Here is an 8,308-nt window from a genome sequence, read left to right on the forward strand (position 1 = left end):
TTTGGGGCAGAACAGACGTCTTACTCAGCCAGCTCTGAGAAGCTACCGGGCTCGTGAAATCTGATGTTCTGATCTGGAGAAACAGGGTGCCCCTTCTCCCATCTCAAATTTTCCTTGCCTCTTCCCCTTAGCCACACCCTCCTCCTTAGCCACCACATGTAATCTTTCAGGAGCAGCCGGTGACATTGCTGGAGCATTTATAGCCTGTGCTCTCCTCAAAGAAGAAAGGCAGAGAGACAGGGTGGCCCAGCACTGAACAGGCTGGATTCAAACCCCACTCTGACGCTCACAGACCATGTGACCTTGGCCTCGTCCCATTTCCTTTCCGAAGATAGGAGCAACTGCCACCCTGTCTCGACGGATAAAGTGAATGAGGTCTCAGTAAACGCCCCTAGCATTCAGTAGGTGCCAGAAATGCATCCTTCTCCTTCCTGCCACTCCCCTTCCTTCCTGAGACATTTACTGAGAGCCTGTACCAGCTGCAGCAGAGGGATCACAGGTTCTTTGGAAGCCTGGAAAAGCTGCTATGTTGGATCCAAGGACCAATGCTGAGCCCAATACGTCACCTCTCCTGGGTTCAGTGTCCCTAACTGGATGCAATTGAATGTCCCTCACCAGCAAATGCACTGTCCTGGCCTCCCTGGAGGCCCCAGGTGAGAGACCATCTGCCTCCTTGGTCCCCTAGGTGAGGATCTCTTAGGACTCAAGAAAAGAAGGTGGTCTGAGGGTGGGGACTCTTTGCTAATCTCTGCCTGCCTTGGCTAAGGTCAGGCACTTAACTGGGTAAGATTGGGAACTCTGAGGGTTCTGGAACCTTCTGGTTCATGTCATGGCTACATGACATGCCAGGGATCCCTCAGGAAAGGGTTGGAAATATTTGAAGTAAAAGGGTGGGAACTATGGAAATATGGGGGACAGAAGGGATGAGGAACTTGAGAGTCATTCCCAGCGCACCACCCTGTGTGCTAGGACTGGGGCCCACGCAGGGAGCGGGGGCAGTGGGAGAGGGATGTGCTCAGGCTTTTCCAAAAGACCGGAGGAAAAGTAAGTTTAGGGGACAGACTTGGACCCACTGTCCAGGGAGAGGATGATTTGCCAGAGAAATGGTAAGCTCCCTGTCTCTGGAGGCATTCAAGTAGAACCCACGCCTATCAAAGACATGGAAGGGCTAGGTCACCAGGAACCTTGAGGACCCTTCCTGATTCTCTGTCCAGGGGCTGATAGATGATCTGCTGCTCTTCTGCTGCGTGACATTGGCCTTGCAGAGAAGACCCCAGGGTGAGAAGTCTTGAGCTGCCTTTTGGGATCCTTCAAGGACAGGGCACAGCAACCCTCGGCAAAGTGCCAGCGACTCCTCCTTATCCCTGATCTCGAGGATGGCAGCTGCTGCCTCTTCCGCGGCTTAGCATCTGGTTCTGACGGATTCATGCTCTAGGAACTGAGTAGCCAGAGAGCAGACAGGCAGCTCACTCCCTGGGGGTGAAAGGACATGGAAGGTCAAGAGGGCTCTGGGAAGGTACTTGGGTGACGTGGTCACCTGGAAGATGTCAGGATCCTACGGGAAGCATTCCAACCAGGGCCAGGTGAGTTGGGAGTGTGGAGAATCAGGGACACCTTCCTTGGAAAGGTGGCATGAACCACAGTTTTGAAGAATGGGGGAAACTGAGGAAGAGGGGAGAGACATTGGCTGTAACCCCTCAACCTAAGAGTAGTGCCAGAGACTGGCTGTGTCAACATGCATTTGGTTGCCACTGCTAGAAGGAGGATTAAACCCAAATGGGATTTTGCTGTGTTGTTATTGTTCGCATGATCGAGATGTTGGCTTCAGGTATAGCTAGATCTAGATTCTCAAACAATGTTATGATCTCTTTCAATATGACTCAAGTCTTCTTTCTCCATGGATTATCTCAGAGGAGTTGGCCCACGATGGTCACCAGCAGCAATTTATTCCCCAGCCACTCCAGAATAACTTACAAGAAAGCTTTCATTGTCCTGGCTTGGACCAGTCCCACCACTGAACCAGGCATGAAAGACTCTGGTTGGCTTCAACTTGGTCATGGTCCAACCCCCAGGTTAAGAATGTGCAAGAGTATTTCCATGATGAAATTTGGGTTGCAGTTACCAGAAGGAGCAGAGTGAAGTAGGCAAGGCACAGACAGATGTGCGTGGATAGGGGTGAGGAGCTTCCCGCTGGGGCTCTGCCGCCTTCCCTTCTGACTTCCGAATATGCGCATCTTCCTTGTCTCTGCACTTGGTCACCTGCATGGGTGCTCCTCTCGTCTGATCATCCACTTGGCGATCATAATGCCCCCAAAGATGTCTACACCCCAAATCCTGGAACTTGTGACCTTATAGAGCAAAAGGGTCTTGGCAGATGTGCTTAAGTTAAGGATCTTGAAATGAGGAGACGGTTTTGAATTACCTGGGTGGGCTCCACATAATCCCCTAATTACGTAAGATTGCTTATAAGTGAAAGAAGAAAGCAGGAGAGCCTAGGGTTGAGGGGGGTGGATATGGGGGCAGCAACTGAGATGGGAGGGATGCAGCAGTAGGCTGGGAGCCAGGAGCCGAGGAAAGCGGGCTGCCTCAAGAAGTGGGAAAGGCAGGAAGCAGACTCTGCCCTGGAGCCTTCTTGAGGCCCCTTTTGGACTTCTAGCCCCCCAGAAGGGTCAGATAATGCATTTGCATTGTTTGCGGCCATTAAGCTTGAGATAACCTGTCACATCAGTCCTAGGAAACTAACAACACCCTTAGTACCAAGTGTGTCCACCTTGTGAATATCTACCCCACTCTGGTTTCCCTCCATCAGCTGAAGACTGAACCATCTCCCAGGGACTCACTGAGGAAGGCAAGCTAGGACTCCAGTCTGTTCTCAACCAACCGCACTCTGCCTGGCAGGCTGGGCCACGCTCTGCACTGTCACCCTCCGTCAGGACAGCCCAAATGCCATCTCCAGGGAGTCCTCACACGTGTTACCAGCCACTTTGCTCATACTCTCCATCAGCTCCGTCATCCCGGGGTGCACACTTTTGATCATACTTTGGTGCAATTGCTCACTTTTTAAGTCTCTCCATTAAGCTTTGAGCTCACTGAGGGCACTGATGGTGTCTGAGCCACTGTTGTATTGTTGATTTCCCTCACACAGGGCCTGCACACAATTGGGTACTAAGTAAATATTTATTAAATGAATGTATGACAGTAGATGCACCCGCAGCCTTGTGAAGGGGGCCAGAGAGACCTCTCTAAGGATGGGGTTGGACTTGGCCGTTGCCTGTTCCCCCCAGATTCACCTTTCTCACTTCCTGGTTCTTCCTCCCCTGTGGATAGATGTGGTCGTGGGCTGAGTTCTGAGTTCTGGCCCATGAAATGCAGGCAGAAGCAATGGACTTCCTTTGAGAGGCTGAGCCTTTTAAAGAGCAGGCGTGTCCCTCCTCATTTCCTCCCCTTCCTAAAGCTGAAGGAGACAGTGACAGGCTCTTATTTTCAGGGGGATGTGGCTACAAAGTGAACCCTGCTCCCTGGTCACGAGGAAGAGGAAGCTCCTACTGGCTAGGAACACAGGCTCAGGACTCTCATGCAAAGAGGAAACCAAATTCTGATGCTTTCAGCCCTTATTTATTTGGATCTATGTTTCAGCAGCTTATATGATTCTAATTAATACTCTAATAAATTGGTACCTTGAAGTGGAGGTGTTGCCATAGCAACAAGCTTAGAGTGTGTGGCATGGCCCAGCACTGGGCAGTGGGTGGGGAGGACATGGAGGTCACAGGAAAGAAGGCTGGGGACTCATGTCCTGCAGTTGAGAACACTGAACGAATCGTTGCCTAAAATGGACATGGATGTGGTTGTCTCCGGAGAAGGGGTAAAGAATCCGAAAGCTAGTGGGCATTCACTTCTTTCTGCTGCCTGTAGTAAGGTAATATGTGACAGACACGTGTTTAGGCAAGAACGGTCCAATCTAAACCAAAATGAAAGGAGATAGAGTTTGGAAATGCAGGGCCTCTCTGGTTGGATTTTTCAGACTTGCACATTATGTGAGAGAAGAAACAAATATCTGCTGTGTTTGAATAGTCTTCTCTGGGTCTAGATTTTGTGGCTAGCACTACACATGTGGCGTTGGTGAGTACCACCTTTGGGTATAAATGGAATCCTTGACACACACAAACACACACACTGGCTGAGTCATCCAGCATGGGCCATGCTGAGCCACCTTCTCAGGGTGGCTCCCCAGGAACCTGTGGCATGGGTCTGCAGACTGAGGGCAGGACTCGGGCGGCTGCAGGATTCCTGAGAAGCAAGTTGCAAAACCCAGGGAGAGAAAAAAAGGGCTTTGTTTATTCCCAAATAAAAGGCCCTAGGCTTTGTTTTCAGAACCAGCTGCCACGTCACCAAAGGGAAAGGCAAAAATAACAACTTGGAAATACACAGTTTAGAAGCTATCTTGTATTTGCTTAGTTCCACAATTGACAGAGTTCTCACACATCTGTAATCTCATCCGATGCTTCCACCAAACCTGTTTGTAGTAAGGTGTTAGTCACATCACACATTTCAGCTGAAGAAATGGAAACTTCTTTGGATGTAGAAAACAGACTTATAGTTACCAAAGGCAGAAGGGGAGGGGAAAGTTAGGAGTCTGGGATTAGTAGAAACACACTACTGCATATAAAATAAACAAACATGGACCTACTGTGTAGCACAGGGGACAATATGCAACATCTTATAATAACTTACAATGGAAAAGAATCTATAAATCTATAACCAAGTCACTTTGCTGTACATCTGAAACTAACATGTTATAAATTAACTACGCTTCAATTAAAAACTGCAGTTCAATTCAAGATTAGTGGCAGCCAACCAACAAAGGGGCTGAAGCTCAAGGCCAGCTTCCCGTCTCTGGGAGTTTGCTGTTTAATGAATGAGAAATGGAGGGGCTTCTGTTTCACTGGGGCCTGGTGAGTGTGTGGGAGTGTGTGAGAGAGGTAGTGCATGACAGAGGCATCGCTGTAGGCCGTGGTGACCCCATCTATTGGGATTCTGCTGGATGGAGGGGCCAGGGCGGCAGAAAGGTCTTTACTGACGGTGCAACTGAGGTCTAGAGGAGGCAGAGGTCTGCCTGATGTCGCTCGGCAAGTGGCAGGTGCACTGCCGTGAACACCCAGGACTGTCTGCACCCAGGGCCTCTCTCCCCCGCATCCTCTGTGAGCCTTACCCGCTCAGCCAGCTCTCACACTCTCAGGAGGAGGAATCTTGCCTGCTTCCCCCACACCACAGCTTTCCGTTTTCCACACTGCAGAGTCGGGCAGAGGGACAGGAGGGGACGTTCTGGTGGCCCAAACTTGCTGTATCAAATGATGTAGTGGACTTTCAATGGTCTGCAGCCTCCGTGCCCCTTTCTCTGGGGGCCTTTCTCTGTCCCTCCTGAAGTCTCTGGGGGGGGGGTGCTCCTGAAGCTGCCCATCAAGATGCATGTGTTTCCCAGGCCGGGCCGGGCCAGGGGTGGTGGTGGGGCTCACTCCAGCAGTCTTGACCCACAGGGAGAGATGGAGAGAGGCCGCTCATCCCAGGATGGCAGCCGGGTTGCCAGGGGAAGAGTTCCCTCCATCTGCGGCCCCTAGAGATGCTCCAGCATTTGCTCAGCTCCATCCCCTGAGCTCCTTTCATTTTTTGAGCTGACATCCTTCCAACAGATTCACTTCCCTCAAGTCAGGGTTTAGGGCTTGCAGCCAAGCATTGCTGAGGATGCAGTCAGAAACCCTAGTGGATAGTGGGGGAGAAAGTGTTTCCCAATGCCTTCCTTAGAACAATGCGGCTCTCCTCTGTCACAAGCCCAGGGAGCTCCCGGCTGTGGGCAGGGGGAGAAGACAGGAGAGGGGCAGGGACCAGCAGAAGCGCTCTGCGGAGCCTGCTGTCTCTTGTGGAATAAACTCCCAAATGCTAATTCAATTGGCACCCCGAAGGGTTTGCTTCTGTTTCCTCTCATTTCCCTTAAAAAAATCAATAAACTGTTCACGATGTCTTTAATAGAGGCTAAATCAGAGCTTTTCATAAGCTTGTCATGGTGCTTGGCATTTCAACATTTTTTCCCTAAAGCCAAAGTTGGGTTAACGTGCCATGCTCTGGGAATCAGACAGTGGACTGAGGCTATGGGTGAATGATAATTGGCCGATCATCAGTCCGCACGTGGCAATTTACCATTTCTGGAAGCTCTTCAAGGCGTAGCAAGAACCCCAAAGGTTAGGAGACAGATGCTCAGAGACAGAGGGAAGGAACTTGCCTAAATTCACACAGCCAGGAGGGAAATGAGAGAGCTTGGATTTGATCCGGGATCTGCCTGATCGCACAGCCCTGATTTTCTTGTTAAACAGTGCAAAGAAGCGCGGGAACTCAGAGCTGCGGGGTGGCCGCGGCTGGGCGGAGACGCTTTCTGCTGGGAGATGGGAGCCTCAGGGAAGGGAGCTCGCTGGGGCTGCTGATGAGCATGTGTGTTCCCGCACTGCCCCCTGGTGGCCGCCCCGTGCCTGGCCTCTGGGATCTGGGAGTACTGAGCTTGGGAATTTCAGGCTGGTTGTAGGAGTGAGAGGAGGCTTTCCTGGTGGTTTAGAGGGTAAACCGTTTGCCTGCAATGCAGAAGACTTGGGTTCGATCCCTGGGTCGGGAAGATTCCTTTGGAGAAGGAAATGGCAACCCACTCGAGTAATCTTGCCTAAGATTCCAGGGGAACTTCTGGTGGTACAACCTCTGCTTTTGGAGGGGTTCAAGGCTAGATAACAGATGTTCATGTATCACCTTATTTGTGGGAAAAGTGTTGGTTCCTTAGATCATTTCCTCAGGTCTCCAGAGACATCTGTAAGCCCCAGGCCTGCGCTCAGGGAGCCCACAGCCCTGTGGGAGGGTAGGATCCTCAGAGAGACACGAAAAATGCAGGGAGAAGTGGGCACCCTGAAGCCACACCCAGAGGATGCTGGGAGCCCTAAGCTGGCAGGAATTGGGTGTGGAGGGAGGGGCCGGGGAAGGCAGCAGGTGGGGTGCAGGTTAAAAGGGAGCTGGGATCAGAGGGGTCCAGCTGACCCCAGCAAGGGAGAGGTAAATCAGCTGTGATCCCGCAGCCCAAAGCTTTGGGGGCCCTCACTTTCCAGGGCTCTGGAATTCATCATTTTGTGTTCTTTTCTTTCAGGAAACCCACCCGCTCCCTCTGCCAGATAGAATAAGCTTCAGGGGCTCCATCAGATCTGGAGGAGCCAAAGCGGCAGCGGGGTGGGGTGGGGGAGCAGCAGAGGGAAAAGTGACAGAAGCAGAGAATTCAGGTTGGCCCAGCCAGAAAATGTGGGTTCTGTCCTACCCACCCTTCTTCCCTGCCCTTCCCCGGCCCCTCCCTCCACTTCCCATAGAAGCAGAGAATTCAGGTTGGCCCAGCCAGAAAATGTGGGTTCTGTCCTACCCACCCTTCTTCCCTGCCCTTCCCCGGCCCCTCCCTCCACTCCCCATTCCTGCCAGCTTAGGATCCCAGCATGCTCTGGACATGGCTTCAGGGTGCCCACTTCTCCCTGCATCTTTCGTGTCTCTCTGAGGATCCTACCCTCCACAATGCTGGGGTTCCCTGAGGGCAAGAGCTGGGCTGGGTCATCAGCCTTTTGGCCTGGGGCTTACAGGTAGGTGTCTCTGTAAGGGTGTGCATGCGTGTGTGTGTGTGTGCGCGCGCTAAGGCACTTCAGTCACATCTGTGCGACCCTACAGACTGTAGCCCGTCAGGCTCCTCTGTCCATGGGACTCTCCAGGCAAGAAAACTGGAGTGGGTTGCCATGCCCTCCTCCAGAGGATCTTCCCAACCCAGGGATCGGACCAGGGATCGAACCTACATCTATTATGTCTCCTGCATTGGCAGGCTGCTTCTTTACCACTAGCACCACTTGGGAAGCCCTGTCCTGTGGACAATGAAAGTGAAAGTCGCTCAGTCGTGTCTGAATCTTTGTGACCCCTTGGAATTCTCCAGGCTAGAATACTGGAGTGGGTAGCCTTTCCCTTCTCCAGGGGATCTTCCCAACCCAGGGATCAAACCCAGGTCTCCTACATTGCAGGTGGGTTCTTTACCAGCTAAGCCTCAAGGGAAGCCCAAGAACACTGGAGTGGGTAGCCTATCCCATCTCCAGGGGATCTTCCTGACCCAGGAATCGAACTGGGGTCTCCTGCATTGCAGGTGGATTCTTTACCAACTGAGCTACCAGGAAAGCCCTTTCAAGGGCAATGGGGACCTATTAAAAGCTTGGAACAGGTCAGGCCACTCCTGAGTTGGCAAGTTTTCTACAGAACA

At 51.9% G+C, this 8,308-nt stretch overlaps 1 long non-coding RNA gene across 1 annotated transcript; it reads left to right on the top strand.

Moving 5' to 3' along the window:
- The first annotated feature begins 491 nt into the window (after positions 1–491).
- On the top strand, positions 492–3,600 carry LOC148776597 (uncharacterized). Its single transcript, XR_016038362.1, has 3 exons — positions 492–653; positions 1,215–1,583; positions 2,810–3,600. It is a non-coding gene; the product is annotated as an uncharacterized LOC148776597 (long non-coding RNA).
- Positions 3,601–8,308: the final 4,708 nt, after the last annotated feature.

The sequence above is a fragment of the Moschus berezovskii genome, chromosome 9 (assembly GCF_049115385.1).
Source record: "Moschus berezovskii isolate FMDL1 chromosome 9, NW_MosBer_1.0, whole genome shotgun sequence".
NCBI lineage: Eukaryota > Metazoa > Chordata > Mammalia > Artiodactyla > Moschidae > Moschus > Moschus berezovskii.